General features: G+C 30.4%; 1 protein-coding gene and 1 pseudogene across 2 annotated transcripts in view; both read left to right on the forward strand.

Moving 5' to 3' along the window:
• CADM2 (cell adhesion molecule 2) overlaps positions 1 to 17,892 on the forward strand; it is a 974,765-nt gene that overhangs the window by 271,634 nt on the left and 685,239 nt on the right. The window lies entirely within an intron of this gene.
• On the forward strand, positions 5,989 to 6,139 carry LOC112474513 (annotated as a pseudogene).

Below are 17,892 nucleotides of genomic sequence, written 5' to 3' on the forward strand. Positions count from 1 at the left end.
TCACTTAAAAAAAGGGGAGAAAAAGTTGACTTTGGAACTGCAATATCTTTTACTTGAAGCATTAAAAAGGTATACTTGAGATATATGATCATAAACTTATTAAGAACATATTCATATGTGTACTTTTCTATGGCCACATTCAGTTGTGGGGATGCAGGCATGAAATGGATTTAGTTGGATTTAACAGGTTAGAAGGATTTGACTGATAAGTAATGCAAAATTGAGAAAGGGGCAAGGAAGTTGAAGGTATGGAAAAGTGTTAAGTTCAATGAATTATAGGTCCACATGAAGTTAAATTAACTTGAAGTCAAATTACTAGACAAATTGAGTTGGAAGGATAGGAGGTGTGATTAAAGAAAGAGTGGGAAGCTTGATGTTATAGGCAAGGCAAGGCCTATGCAATGATCATAGATGGGATTGAGTATCCAAGGTAGAAAACAGATAAAATCAGAGAAAAAAATTGTTTGGAGGGCTGACAATCTTTGTGATGATTTAAACAACCAAAGAGCTTGCAGGACTAGAGTTAGAAGAAGTGACATAAGCCAGGTACAAAAAAATCTTCAAAGAATGAAGATCAGTAAAGATAGCAAGATAAGTGAGTGGTATAGTCTGAAGTAATAATATTTAAAGCTTGAAAATTTTAGGGAGAAGAGAAGAAAGTGGTTTGGAGATAGCAAAGTGGAGCACATGTCCTCTTCCCCCCGCCCTAATCTAGGCACAGTGATTTTGGAAGAAGTTAATAGCTATTCAAGAATTTAAGGGAAAGTATTTTTCTCAGGTGAGAGTCAGGACTCAGTAAAGAAAGTGAGTAAAGAAAATACAAATAAATTTCTCAATTAAATAGTACAAACAAGGCAGTCAAGATTTCCTTCATACTAGCTCTGACCTTACTTGAAGATATATTAGATAGGTATATATAGCTCTATATAGTGTTTTATTAACCTTTTTCACTTAATCTCAACTGTAAATATAACTATGTCTAGTTTAAGGAAATAAGATAATCTGAGATTAAATTATTTTTCCAAATTACAGTCTTGTGAATGGCAAAACTGAGACTTAGACCTATCTTAAGTACACACTATTTCAACAGAGATTCTTAATATTTTTTTTTCCCCATGAGGCTTAGTTAATCTTCTTAAGTAAGTTGCTGACAAAGTAATCAAAGATCATCTACTCAATGCCAGTATTATAGGATAGGGAATATTTGTTTCTCTTCTCACATATTCATTAATTAACATTCATTTCTTTTTTTTTTCTTTCACAAGTTCATTTATTCCTCAAATAATATTCATTCAATAACTATTTACTGCAGAAATAGCAGTGAACATTACTGATAAATGTCTACACTCCATGGAGTTTCATGGACTATCTGAAACAGGAATTAAATATGTACTACTCAAATAAGCTATGGAAAAGCCTACAGTGGCATAAGCTTCAGAGAGAGCCCAGCTTGGGTAGGGGGATTGATAAGTCTTCCTGAAGAAGCAGCACTTAAGGAGAAACACTAAAAGTTCAGTGTGTGACTTTAAGCTGTGACTACAGGGGTCTCCAGAGAGAGAATGTATGAAAACTTTGAGAAAGGAAAGATCTGGAGTCAAAGAGAAGAGGAAAGAAGCCTAGCCAAAGACTTTGATGAGCAAGGGAGAGGAGGCAGAAACCTTGGCTGAAAAGGAAGTGAGGAGATACATAAATGTCATTTCAAATATTCTATTCTTTGTCATAAACCTCTACCAAATGTTTTGAAATAGAATAGTACATCCGGCATTCTCTATTAAGCAACTCCCTTGTTGGATTATTTCTTAACAATTGTGAAATATTCAACTTGAAATCCAGTGATAATATTAGATGTGTTTCTTCTGTATTTTGCACACTAAAAAATTGTGATGGGTACTTTAAATGTTCCCAACACAATTTCTAAAATAGTATTACATAACACATTAAGAGTCATCAACAATTTAGTAGTAAATGTATAGGTTGGATTTTGTTTATGATTAATTTTAGTTTAGTTTTGTTTTTAAATAAGTGCCCCTGCTTTCTATAAAAATGTCATATATCTATGATTTCATCTCTTTATTGATTGTACTTTTTTCTTTTTATAGAAAAAATAAAATTCATATATACATATAAACCCTGAGTGGGTTTAATATCTTGATTAAATATTCAATGACATGGATTTTCCCATTGATCTGGCTTCTGCTTTCACATTTTTACAATTGCATATTTTGTCAAATGTTCTCTTTTAATATGTGTATTTGCTAAGTGATTTCTTAGATACTGAACTAATGATCATATTATCACTTGGTTTTCTGTATTAAAGCCAAAGATACATTAAAAATAATAAATTCATATAAAATTAACCTTGATTTCAAAAATTTAAAGCCATTTTTCTTTTTGATTTTTAGAATATAGCAGACTCATAATTTTTTGACAAATAACACATATAAAAAATCTTAGGGTCATTATTTGTGTTATAATATTATATAAAGATTAGGACTATTATTGGTATTTCTAAATAATTTAAATTTTCTTTGCCAAGCAGTGACCCACTACTAACATTTTTCCTTGTTATTCAAAACAGATCACTATTTTCAAAGAAAAAAAATCAAAATGCTTGTTATGCAATGATGTCTCAACAAAACAGTGTTAATGTTATGCAATGAACTGTTAAGATATGTAATCATTGGTTCTAGTATCTCCTACAGAGCAAAAATAAAAAACAAGCACACACACACAGTTTCTTTGACCCTGGAGTTCAATTAAACTTGATTTTTTTCTTTCTCTTGACTACATTTAAAACATCCATTTCCACATGACTTTATGTAGTCCTTGCCTAGTACCTGGCTTCAGCAGTCCTTGCTGCTGAAACTGTGTACTTCGACATAATTGAAAATGAAAATTAGAAGATTTAAAAAATATATATTTTTATCAACCACACACCATGGGGTTTAATGGTTTCTATTAAATCCCTGCCATTTGGTCACCTACGTGCTGTTTCAGAATTCTTAATCTCTAAAGACATTTTATTTTTGACTCCTAGTAACTTTTCATTTATGTTTAGTAGAAACTTGTCTTTTTGTACCTTCTTTCTTTTGGTTTTATTTTTCCCGCTTGGCCAACATATGATTTGTTTATAGTTCCCATTCTCTTTGAACGGCACTTTATTTTTATTTTTATTTTTTGAACTGCACTTTAAAATAATACTACTACAAAACTAATTATGTTAAATGCTATATAAGTAAATGTTGAGATGATGTGCAATATCCTAATTCAGGATAATTTATAAAAATAATCTTGGATAGATATCAGTAGGATTGGGATAGAGCAAATTCTAAGAAGAGTAGCATGCAGAGAAGGTAGAAAAGCAGTTGTTCTGTCTAGGTGAACCATCCAATCTGACTCAAATGTTAAGGATGTATAGTGAGCAATGGGGGATTAGACTACAAAAGCAAGTTAAGGAAATATTCTCGAGAACTGTAAATATCTAACTAAAATTTTTGAATTTCATTTAGTACAAGGTGTAAATTCTTTGAAAAAATAATAGAATATTTAATGTGCAAATTAATCTTTATGAACATAATGAGCTAATAGAAGAAATGGGTATAAAAAGAAAAACTAATAAAACATTATGTGATTAGTCAATGATAAAAACAATATCTGATTTGGGATGGCAACAAGAGGACTGGACAGGAAACTATGATTATATTTTAAAACTAAACAAACACAATGCCAAGAATTGAGCAATCCTTTACCTATACTATGTCAAACTATCTCATGCTACAGGAACTCTAAATACCCCCATTATATGTGAGAATATTGAACACTTTAAAATTGAAAGAACAAGCTCAAAGCTATACACATCTACAGAGTCTTATACAATGGATAATGAAGTAGGATAATTCCACTCTCTAAATGGGCACATCAAGGCTCATTCTTTAATTCTCCTATTTTCTATTTTTAAGTTTTTTATAAAGTTAGAAAGTTCATTCATTGAATGGCTTCACCTATCGCTTCTGTAATATCCTGCCAGATTCACATGTCTAGCCATAGGTTCTCACTCAAGTATAAATTATGCATGAATCGACTTTCCCCTGTAAATTTCTTCTGGTATTTTGTATTATACTAAAACTTTAAGTTAAAAATAATATATTTCATCAAACATTGGTATGTTATGTTTTGTCAGATGAAAAGCATTTACTCCTTGTATTTCTTTTATTGCATTAGATATTAATTAACTAATCTCCTGTGCAATCGGTAAATTGTGTTTGCCTTCCTGGCAAGTCTTTCTGTGGCTAGAATAAACTATTTTAGTTTTTAAATTTATAGTATTTTTACTTTTTAATTTCTATCTAAAATGACCCTTTATAAAAGATAGAATTAGAGAAATTGGATAAATTTATATATGCCTCCCAACATCCTTTCCTTCTCCTTCATAAATAACTCTGTATCTAAACTTTTTTCTTTTTGTCTGGAATTCTATTATTTTTCTACTCTCTAAAGCTAAAGTATCAATAGCTATGTATGACTTTGTTTTCTGTCCATATTCAAATGACAGTCCTGGTGATATTTCTTTCATCCCTTGAGTCTCTTCCTTTCTTTCTATTTCCGTGAAAACCACCTCTTTTTCATAGGCTTCACAAATTCATTTTTGTTTTGCTAATTCTAGTCTCTTTTCTATAAACTATGTTATATATCTGTCCTAAAATTTTACTAAATACATTTAACAAATTAAGTTAAAAATAGTATATTTCTAATGCCTAAAGACTAATTCTGTTATTTTTTAGATTCATCTTTTCAACAGTGTCATCTAAACATTCTCTTCCCCAATAAATATAATCTGGGCATTTTTCCTAAATATTCTTTTATTTTTTGAAGAAATGATTAGACTTGTTTAACTAATCATGATATATATTGCCATCTTGTTTTTCTCTCCATCCATATTAACTCTACCTTCTAAAGTACAATTTATGCCACTTTCCAAGCCCTTGGAAGTATCTCTTTTAAATTTTTTAACTGTAATAAGATTTGCCCCATCTATTTAGGATGTAGTATTTATCACTTGTATTAATGATTTTGATTTTACACATGTTCATTTTTCCCAAAATATATCATAAATCCTCTAAGGTCACTTACATTGTTTTATTTTCTTTATCTTTCCTATGCCTAACAATGTGCCTAATGGAACATATTAAGTCATCTTTGTTTATACAATGCCTCAGGATCTCTTCTAATGCAGATATATTTCCAGGGGTCTATAAATGGGATGTTGTTGATATTATTGTTTTGCTTTTGTTGTTGTTGTTGTTATTGTGCTACGGCACAATAACTACAGCACATATGTGAGAAAATGTGTGTATGTTTTAGGAGAAGTAGCAATATTTTAAGCATCATTGCAAAATGCCTTATAGATATGTAAAAATATACACCTTTTGTATATTAGAAGTATTTCTAGTTTAATGTGGGTCAGTTTATAACCTTAGTTATGGAATATCAGAATATCATATGACAATACTGATCCATGGTTTTGACCATTAAAAATTGTTTTGCATATTTGCAGAGGAGATCAAATTTTGGAAATTCATGTAGCTTTTAAATAAATATAGTACAGTCATTCAGCAAACAAACAGGGTGTGCACATACTACTTATTTTGAGATATCAAGAGTAAGAAATATGTTTTCACTTAAATTAATTAGAAGCGATGGTGAATTACTAGATAGACATAAATGCAACCTGTAATTTTCAGTAATATAAATATCTGCTATAGAAATCCCAATTTCTATTCGCTTCAATAAATGTGTTATAAGACTCTCGAGGTCAGGCTAATCTTGTACTATTGGTAACCTTTCTACAGCAACAGATGAATTGCTCTGTGTACACTGTAACAGTGAATCAGTGACTATGCAAACAAGCCAGGACATTTTTACTCACTTTGAGTCTTTAACAACTGAAAATGTGATACCTGATATTTATATTAATCATCAAAATATTATATACTTACCTGGCAGGGTAATGAAGGTGGTTTTCCCAGGATGAGGCTTATCCTTTCACACCGGATGTGCTGACCACTGTTATTTCCCCAAATGTGAGGAACTCGACTACATAATTTGTGGTAGTGGGGGGCTGTGTTCATGCTTTCCCCTGAAAAAAAAAATATTATGATAGATGATACAATCATCTTCTCTCTAAAGGAGATTAAATGTTGATTTTTATATAAATGGGAATTTTTAGATTTTTTGAAGAAATAAAATTCAAATTATGTTGAATTCAGTTTTATATATTCTCCCGAAGAAGTATTCCTTTATTTTGTCATGTTTATGATTTTTTTAGCTTTCTTTCAGAAGATCTTTTATTATGTTTATTAAGACTATGATACTTTCACTTTAATACTTAATCACTACCAATTTTATTAGTTATCTAGTGTTCATTAAGATTTCCATTTTAAGAGGGTGAATTTCAGGTGTACTATGACAAATATCAGAATATTTTTAAAAGTCTCCTTAATGAGACAGACTAATGAGACATTTTAAACATATGTAAACTGGTAGTGCACTAAAGAAAGAATATAAATTGAAAATAAGAGAGAGAACAAAATATCTACATAATTAAAGTAAAAAAAAAATGCAATTCTCTTTCAAATATTTGGTGGCTCAAACTAATTGTACCTAAGATATTTTTATAATATTAGAAAAGATTACTTCTAAAAAGGTAAAAATCATAACTTTACTATGCTTTATGTTAATTTTCTCTTATGCTTGAGAAAATTCTTGGGTATGGAAAGCACATAACATTAACATGATGAAGAAAAAAGCCAATGAAAACCATAGTGCAAAATACCATGATTAGAGAAGTATGTTTCAAGGGAACCCTAAAGAAATTCCAAATCAGAAATCAGAAATTCAAAGCACCTGTAAGCCCCTTGCTACCACATATGCATATGTTTTTAAATCAACACCAAGCATTTCCTGAGAACAGATTCCTAAAGATATTATTTGTCTGTGATGATTCTAAGTATGGAAAATAGGGTATCTACTACAGCACATATGTGAGAAAAGCTAGAATCATAAATTGGGGACCAAGATGAACTACGAATGCTCCTAGTCACAAAGAAATTAGAATTAATTTAGAAAATAGAAATTTCACAGTTTCTATTAGGCATCCTCAGAGTTTGTAAAACAAACAGAACAATAAAAAAAAGAACAAAGAAAAGAAAAAAAAACTAAAACAACAAAATCAGAAATAAGCTAATAGAAAAAGAAGGATAAAATAACAAATACTTCCTGGGAATTATAAATATAATTGTCAAAACGAAAATATACTTAAACTCCACTAGAATGAACAGAATCTGAGACAAAGCTAATCATCTCTTAGCTAAGGTTCAATATTTCCTAGAAATAGAACAAAAAGTCCACAGCAAAGAAAAACATTGTGTGTATGTATACACACATATATGTATGTATGTGTGTATGTATATATATATATATATATGTCCATATATATATATACACATACATATGTATATATATGTATGTATATACATATGTACACACACATTCAAATACATAAATTATATCTCATTTTAAATGTCACTTACATTTGTGTGCTTGTTACTATTTTCGAGATCTGTTAATCAAATTTATCTCTGGAAGTTATATATGTCAAAGTCTAATTTGCAATTGATGTGAGTAGCATATTTTTTGTTTTTTCATAATGGATAAACATAACAAATTTAATAGAGTAAAATATTTTATCCCTTAGAAAACATTTTAAGGAGTGGCAAATAGTGTGTTAATTACTTGTTTAATCACATTTAAGCAAGTATGAGCATAGTTTTATACAGACAATGATTTGGTGAAATATCCTAAGATGTTTTATGCTTTCAAAGTTTTCAGAAAATAGGTTCAACATTTTGATCGTGTTGCATCAAATTATTATTTGATTGCTAAATCTACCTAAAAACCTCAACAGAATTTTTCAAGATGGTTGAATAGCTGCAGATTTTGTATGTCATACCTAACATGTCTAAAAGCTTTCTCTCATTATGCAAAAAGTCATGAATAATCAGGTCAAGGCAGTGTGCAAAGAAAATTATCAGACTGTGAAACTAAGGGAAGGCCTATTAGGCACAAGCCGTACACCTGTTTGCTCGTTTCTCACTTTAAATGGTTTGTCATTCTGTTTATAAAATCTCATTATACTGAGAGTTCTATGAGTGAAGAAACAAATGTCTCAAAATAAAATTCTATTCAGCAATAAGGCAAATTATATTTACCTGAGCAATTCTTTAAAAATATAGCTAGCCTTTGCTTGAAACATTATGTATATAGCGTATGTGGAAAATATGAAACATATATCTTTAAATTTATATTTAACATGTATAGAATAAAACTTTTTACCATAAAATATTAACCAGTTCTAACAAGAAAATTTGTCAATTAAAAAAGAATTACAGACGGTGGGGGTAGTTTGGCAGAGATGGGAAAAAAAAAAAAAAAAAAACTAGACGGTATTTTATAAACCACAGTCCATGCTTACCAAAATAACCAGTTAATATATACATATATAGATTTCAACATAATTAAAAATGAGTGTTATTTTACTTAGTTCTTTTGCATGTTGCTGTTATAAAGACATGTTTTTGCTAAGTCTATACCTCAAAATAGTAATATTCTGTTTCCATAAATTCTTCAAATTTTTAGCTTACTAAAACCATAGGAATTAAAAGCTAAAAACATACAAGATTATTTCACAAGCCCTCAAAAATAATGCGGTAGATATTAATAGGTCTATATATTAGAGATTTATATTTACTCATATAGCAAGTTATATTGATGGAATAAATATTATCTGACATATTTGGCAAGTTGTTATATTTCATATTTTAAAATTATGTTTAGCCCAACTTTTTCCATTTAAAAAAGCTAAAATTTCAGTGTAGTTTTTGTCCTTTTTGTTTCTTTTATCTTATTTTTTCTAAAATTATTGTATTTATTATTATTGGTAGTACTATTTTAGAAAGTTAAAAAATATATTATTTCCCCAGAAATTTCACATTATCATGAATATGCTTTTCTAATATTAGAATCTGTAAATTTATTTTATTTATCTAATTTATTATTACTTAATTCTATAAATGTGCATATTTACTGAAAAGGTTGTTTTTTAAGAAATAGTGATACTCTTAGATTCACTTAATCAAAAAAGTAGAAAAGATTCATTATATACCAAATGACTGATATTACGTATTTTATAGTATATCGTATAATGTTATATGACTTGCATATGCAAACATATGCTTCAGATGAACATTATATTTTGGTTGCTCTTTTATTGTGTTTTTCATTAATGCTGTGACTCTTTATATTTAAATGTGATATACTTTATAAAGAAAACATATAACAAATGAATATTGTAATTTGCCTCAAAGCTGTTTAGAATGTATCTGCAATGTACGTTATGCTTTTAGAGAGGGAAATTTAGCCAATTTAATCTGAAGGAGAACAAGGTTTAGTGGGAGATTCTAGGACAACCAAGTAATAATTTGGAAGCAAATCATAACCTAGAATTTGGAGAATAGCATATCAAAGCCTCTGAAGAAAGAGTCTGTAAATGTCAGTAAAAGGTACCTAAGCAAACTTTTAAAGCTGTGATAGTAATGTACTATGGTGTTAAGGCTATAAACATCAAGAAGTGGACAGTGTAATACTTTAGTGAAAGATGACCACAAGATTAATAATATTGAACTCTAGAACCTAAGAAAGTTATACTCAATGAATCTTTTTAAAAGTTTAAAATCAGATTATTAAACTCTATAGAATGAAATGTATAACTAAAAGTTAACAAGATAGCCCACAGCTTCTGTTTTAAGAATGCAGTCAAATTGTGTTGTCTCATTGTTTGATAGAGTAAATTATGTGGATTACTAGGAGAAGAGCATTCTGGGTAGTGGGAACAGCAAATAATATCTTAAGACAGGAGTCTGACTGCCTTATTCAAAAATTGTTAAAAAGATTCCAATTTTGATTAATTAGAATAATCAGAGCTACTGAGCTAGTGAATAGGAGATTGATATTGATGAAATGAATGACATAATGGAAAAGGAGGTAGAAGTCAGGGAATGAGTGTGGGAGCAGTAGTTAGCAGGCAGATTATCACTGATTTTGTAGGACCTTGTAAGCTATTTATATGAGCTTGTTTCTTACTCTTAAGGAGATAGGTAGTGATTTTGCAGTTTTTGTACACAGGCATGACATATTTCACCTTGTAAAAAGATTTGGCTGCTATGTCATGTGTAAACTGTAAGAGTAGGGAGAGGCCAGTGGAGGAAGCAAGTAGATCAGTCTGCAGGCTACTGAAATAATTCAGGAGGAAAATGATGGTGCCTTTGACCAAGAGGTAGCACAGAGATGGGATAGCAGTGAGATGGGGGATCTATTTTGAAGGTAGTACAGATATGATTTTTTGATGCCCTAATGTGGGGTGCAAGAGAAGGTGAAGGGATAGTTTTCGGGTTATTGGAGAAAGAAGTTAGGAGCACAAAGTCACTATTTATTGCCAGTGGGAGAATCAGGATTTGAGGTTTGGACAAACATGGTTTGAAGAGTCTTTGTGATACACGAAGGGAGATGTTGGATATATGAGTCTGGAATTTAGAGATGATTTCTATCTGGAGATATGACTTTTCTATTTTGAGTGCATATGTGCTAAAAAAAAAAAAATTGTGCGATTGACATAGATGACTGAGATATCAATAAGTGAGTGAGTGTAAATGGATAAGTGGTTTGAGACCAAGACTTAGACATATGTAGAGAGACCAAGGCAGGTGGGAAAAATGCCTAAAAACTGTCTAAATGATAAAAGTAGTTATGTGAATCATGTTCAGGAGTGAGTGATAAAGTAAAGATTAAAAAAAAATGTAATTAACATATAATGGCCACAGGTAATTTAATTTTGAAATAAGAAGTCACTAAAGTTATTGAAGTATAAATAGCAATTTAGAATAAGTGCAAAAATAAAATTATGGTTGCAAAATCTATATAAATAAGGTCTGTCTTTCTTGCAAATCCAAAGCCAAAGAGATGGAATTTTAGTAGCAAATAATACAAGAACAATTAGACTAATATTTGACCAATTTCATCTCAAGAATAGATTGTTTTGTCATTTTTGACATCCAAAGTGAAGGGTAATGGAGTTTTAAATGTATTTATAATTTAATCTAATACTATTTCTAAAATATTAAAGGAAAATTGGAGAACTTTGGAGAATTATATGAAGCAACTTGTGTGAATAAAAATATATAATTTGAGGGTCTAGCTATTGTGGATCTGCCCTGGAATAGAAAGCAAAACTTCAAAATACTATTACCCTTCCCTAAACTTAGATATAAAATGAAAGGCAAAAATGAGTTTTGGGGCTTTTCTGGTGAAAGAAGTTTTAGAAATGAAACAAACTGCAAAAAAATCTCAGTACCAAATAAACTAGTAGACATGAACATTATTGGATAATATTGAATTACTGAATCCTCACACAGCTGAATCTTTGCATATTTAAGTATTTCAGGATCCATGGGCCAATGGGTTGATCTATAACGGTAGCCGATCTAGTTGAGAATTAAAAATTATTTGAGCATTTCTAACCTCTCTCAAGTTTTATCTAAACTTTTAATTCTTACTTGATTTCAAATCCAGGGAGCTCATTAAGATACAACATTGATAAAAGGAAGAGATCCCTAATAAAGCTGTACTTATTTTTTGTCCAACTTAGAGGAATCCCCATATCGGTGGGCTAGTTTATAATTAGGAAAGTATAGTGGATTAGAGTGACGAGAACAAAATAGGGAAGATAATGGCTTGATTCAAATTTAGCAAGTGACATTTGGAATTTTAGTAAATTAATCTGAAATGTCTTAAATAAGATAATTGGTAGTTTAAAAAATTGCACATTCTGAAATTACATATTCCATTGAAGTAACTTCTTACTCAACTGAAGTTACTCAGACACCTCTTTAAATAAAATTCCAGTTATTATTCATCTAAAGATTGCTCTTAGTTAACTTGTAGTTTGGAAGCTAGGAAGCACGTTAGCTATTTATTCCCATCTATCATTGGATAACTAAAGCCCAAATAAGTTAATTGATTGCTCTTAATTGGCCAGATCTTGAATCTTATTTTTCTGAGTATGAATTACATTTTTGTTCTCTGTTGTGATGTATTCCAGGCTAGAGACATGAGATATTGTCTTTATTAATCTATAATAAAGATAAAACACACTTTTTATGATTTAATAATGTATATTTTAGTTATTGTTTAACATCAGTAATTTGAAGTCCTGGAAATTCCATTAAAGAACAAAACCAGAACAATAAGATTAATTTTTAGAGGCTCTTTTTAAAATTCACTCTTTATGATTTATATCCTCAGAATAGAGCAAGTATAAAATTTAACTGGAAAAATAGCTTCAGATGTACTGTAACTCTGTTCTCAATTGAATTGGTGGCAACATCTGAAATAAGAAATCAAAAGAAAATGTAATTAAACCAACAAGAAGTTCATTAAATCTATCTTTAATATTATTTTTGCATTGTTTCTCGTCTAATCTTTTGACAAATTCCAAAGTGTAAACTATGGAGGCAATATTCACTACGTCCAAATTATTCTTTTTCGAGTTAGTTAATAATGACTGTTCTACAAAGTAATGCATTTTCTATGAATAGAATATGCAGACTGATTTTTAATTGTGAAAGAAATGTTATATTTATTTTTGTCAATAGTCTTATAAACCAGAATTCCATATCCTCTGTTCCTCAATGTGTATCTTAATTGAGAAATTAAGTGGTTTGGCTTCCTAATTATAGTAATCATAATTGAAAGTTCATGAGATTTCTTCCCATTCACATATCAGAATCAATTTCCTAAAAAAATTAGTTTTTATTTATCAGCTTTGTGGCTTCAAAACAATAAAAGTAATTTTTCTGATTGTTTATTACAAACATTTGTGGACTTAACTTTTCTAGATATTTGTCATTATCAATTATTAGAAAGATGAGGACTAAGTATTTTACTTCAATAATTCTATAATATGGCTGTATAAAGTGTTTATTATTTCCTGTATATTTTCTAAAGAAATTAGATTCACATAATATGAAAAAACTATCACTGCTAAATCTTTATCATTTCTTACGATATATCATGCATTTCACCAAGGATCCTAAAACAGAGTGCTGGCCCGTGAAACTTCCTTGCCAAGTACCTCTTTCTTATCATCTATGCAACTTCCATTTTACAAATGGAAAAAATAAGATGCACTTAAGTGACTTGCTTTAATTTATACATCTTGTTAATTAAAGATCAAGAAAGACATTGAATGTATCCTGACTTCCATTCAAATTATAAACCACTGTCTCCACGTTACTAATTATGGAGGGGTGAAGTACATAGACTGCATTTTCTTTTAATTCTACTAAATCTCTATGGAATTTCTTTTTAAATGAGGTTGGCGACAAGAATGTCAATGGGTTAATGAAAGTTAAATCTACTGCACCTTTTGTTTCAAATTCACTTTAGGCTTGGAATACTGCATGGCATTTAGTCTACAACTTGCATATATACTTACAATATACCATTAAGATAAGAAATGCCAATTATCTGGTTAATTTGTCAATGTAGACAGCAGTCAAGCCCCAACATGAACCTCCTTTAGTGTTTATAATCAGAGTTAAATGAAGACATAGTCTAAATTGATTAGTTAATTGCTAACTTTTCTTTCAATTTTGTTCCTCTAGACTTTAGTTAAAAAACGGCAATGTATGACTTGTCTTTCCCCTTCACAAAATCAATCTCTGAAATTTTAAGGCTTGTTTACAAAATAAAATTGCCCTTTGAGAAGAGAAAGTGTGTAGTATATAATAACAAGTACTCTATTTTAAACAACTTCTTAGTGCTAAAACTGCTTAAAGAATTTCACTTTTATTAACTCATTAATCCTATTAATTGGTATTAAAATCATCCCATTTTAAAGATCAGGAAATTAGAGACTTTAAGTAAATTAACCAAGGTTATATACCTAAGAAGCAGTAGTAAATCCAGGGTGTAGATTCTTTTATAAAGCATGTCAGATGTCTCTATTTAAAGTGTTTGACTAAAGCTCTGTATGAAATCTTATATAATTAATAGATGATGCTATCTGTAGTTTTTATTTACTATAAGTAATATTCATAGTAGACTAAAGATAGTTAACATTTTTGAAAAGCATGAAATGTGCAGAATGTGGTATCAAATTAGCCAACCCCTATATGCAGTTTTAAATAGAATGAACATTATTCCTGAAAGATAAGTGACAACTTTAAGAAAGTAAATCTATAGCTCGAATTCATAAGAATTTGACAGAATATTTTGAATAATAGTATTAGAATTAATTGATACTACATATCGTTTGCACACAATAGTGCATATCTCAAGTTTAATATCTTTTAAAGTTCTAAATTAAGACCCTTACAATTATTTAACTGTACTAACATAATAATAATAAACATGGTTGGTTTATCTATTTTAAAGGATGTTATCCTTGCTGTCCTTACACAAATATTCTGTACTTGCTCATGAACATGTTTTATAGTCTAGTAATCCTATCAGATCTCCCAGCCTTTATTTTTTCCCCCACAAGAAATTCTCCTACATAGAGAAAAACAGACATATTTCTAAAAGATACCTTAATGTATCTCCCCTTAATCTAAAAGATTTGATGGTTCCTGTTTCTCTTTTCTACAAAATAAATTTCAGTTTCCCAAACTGCATTCTCAGCTTCATTCTCACTATTCACTTTTATTTCTAAGATCTAATCAAATAGGTTAAGGAAATATCTTTCAAACAAACCCCATAATCTTCAACTTTCATACTTTAGATTTTACATTATTTTTTTTAAACAGATGTACATATACACCCAAATATGTTAAATATAAATTGCAAATTCCCTAAAAATTCAACATCAAATATATGGAGATAATACTCCATTTCTATTCCTCTAGTTAAAAAATCATATATTTTATACTCTAATATTTTATTGATTCCCTTTTCATGATGCTGTTACTTATTAATGAGTATTTTTATAAATTTTATTTGTTCTTTATCGCCCTCATAAGATGTTACAGAGATTTAAAGCAGAGGCAATGTCTTTATACTCCACACAAATTTGCTTATAATTTTTAATATGAAACATTAGATAGAATAAAATAGACAGACATTGATTAACATTTTTATTGATATAGCTAGGAGTCAGAGAAGTTAAGTGATTTCTTAAGATCGTAAGAAGCAGAATTTATACCTGGATCTCTGATTCCAAAAAAATATATCATGTCTCTCTGGATGTAACTATACTATTCACATGGATTTCAACTGTAACGTTTAAGAGGTGGATGAATTCTGGTTTCATCTGAGCTGGCATTTATCTCTAAGAGTATATGTCTTGTGGTGGAAAGTTGAAGGAGTATAGCAGGAGTTTTCTGGGATATTAGAGATGCTCAGACTCCTTTGGATGGCTTCTTGGTTTTATGTAGCACATCCGATTTTGAGCAAGATGCTTGTAATTAAATAGGGAGCAGATGGGAAGAGCTAGACAGGATAATAGGGTCCCAGCAAAGCAACTGAGCTTTAGAGAAAACTTCTAAGAATACTTCAGACTTGTTTTCCATCGGCCTTAAACTGACTCTTTATTTTACTTGGGCCTCTCCTCCCCTTCCCAATCCCATGCCACAGATATTTTAATGGTTACCTCTTTCTCACAGCTCATGATTCCAATAAGTAGTTAACTCCCCATAGAACCTTCATAATTACCTCTGATATCTTCATAGCATCCATCTTCCAGTGAAAACTATTTTTTTTATTTCCATAATTATAAACTATTTTCCCCATTGAATGGAAACCTGTTAAAGTCAAGGACTATATCCTGAACACTCCTGAATACTCAAGAGACTTATAAATTTTCTGGCCATGGAAGACACCATAAATATGTGTTGGCTGACTTAAACGAGAATGATCAAAAAAATGAAGGTAGTATTGACTGATTCATTCAAGATAAACAAACATGGGCTTTATCTTGCTGGGTAACTGATACTCAAAGATTGTGCTCCAGGCTATTTTCATATTGTTTAGTCTTATGGCTAGAAAAAAACTGGATTTTCACATTTTGTGTGCTACGGTTTCATTTATTCTCATGTTAGACTTAGATCAAATCAGCTGAGAGACTGAAAGAGGTTTCAACTGCAGATTGACCTTGTTGAATGTGTCAACCAGTGTAAAGTTACAGATACTTAGAGTCAAGCGGCTTAGTGGGTATTGCCTTGAATACACAAGAGTGAGCTCTTGATTCTTGTCAGAGGAGCAGAAGATAGAGCAGAAACACCCCTTAAGGGAAGGTGAGACCTCTCTTGACCCTTAGTCTATAGGGAACTCTTCTTGCTCTAAAGTGAGGAAGACTTCACAGTTTGTAACCTGCATGTGGTGCTGATGCAGTTAGTGCTATTTTCATATGAGTCTATGTTGTCCCTTCATTGAAAACATATCTATGCTTAGTAAATGCAGATTAGTTGATCTTACTGGCATTATTAATTGGAATGGTTTCTGAATAACTGGGGATTCCAATCAGGAAGGGATGGGGGGAGGTATTTGAAAGGAAAATCAAGAGAGAGGGAGCTTCTCAAAGAAAGGACCAGTTTTAATCTTTCAGTCCTAAGACTTAGCTGAATATGTCCACCAAAGAAAATGATTGCAGATAAGCTGTTTTTTTTTTTTTTATAGACTAGATTCTCACAAATGAGGAGACACCCACAGCACACAAAATTGTAAATAATAAATGAGGACCTATTCAAATAGTGAAATTAATTTGTTGAATCAGCTCATTTTGAAGCAAAGACTCTGTAAGGACAACATGAAGTCATTGGCTAAAAATACCAGATTTAAAAAAAAAACAAAAAACAAAAAGCAAACTTTAAGGGAAACAATTTCAAAACCAGAACCAGTACAGTGATTTTAATGTAAGCACCTCACGTTTTTTCTTCTAAATTTCCCTAAAGCAGGGTACCATACCCAGATGCCCCAGTAAACTGAATAGATTATTGCCATTTTATCCACCAGAAGATGGAGTGCATTGTTGCAATATTTCTTTGAAGCATTATTATAATTTTAAAACACAATTTTTCTCCTTTTAAATCTGCTTCTTTTGTTTTATTATGTCTAAAGAAATAAATAAATACAGTATTTTAAAAAAATTTAGTGCTTTTATTAATTCAAAAGAAATTTTATATTATTTTCAAAACAAGTAAGTACTACTTGATAAATAAAAATGCCACTTAACAGAACTAGCTTCTTGGAGAAGGGCTAAAAACATCTATGAATTAAGGAATGAGGATATATTTGGTCAAAATAAGTATATTACACTTATACTTCCAAGTATTTAATATTTTTTTATAGTTCTCTGGTATCAAATGGCATCGTTCAGACATGTCAGTTCCTTGCATAAATTCAAAATAAAAGGAAATTCTTAAGCTGCTTTCTATTCTATGGGGTTAACATATGTAAATATTCATGTATCATATTTTGAGGATAATCATAAAAATGTAGATCTGAAAGAGAAATACAAAATCTTATATGGATCAGAGGATGCCAGCATTTAATCTAAAATGCACTAGTTCAGGTGAGTCCACCTCGTAATAGACTCTACTCAAGAGCTGTAGCACCAGGCCTCCTTACAGACATATCACTACAGAGGTAGGGATGGTGGTGTGGGTAGAGTAGGGCCTTTAAATCCAAAACAACCAATTCACTGCTTTTCTTTTGATTTATGTTATTGACTTGTAATTTTTCCAGAAGCATGTGAGAGCTATAGTACATGAAACTTAAGTTATT

The sequence above is a fragment of the Pteropus alecto genome, unplaced genomic scaffold (genome assembly GCF_000325575.1).
Source record: "Pteropus alecto unplaced genomic scaffold, ASM32557v1 scaffold239, whole genome shotgun sequence".
NCBI lineage: Eukaryota > Metazoa > Chordata > Mammalia > Chiroptera > Pteropodidae > Pteropus > Pteropus alecto.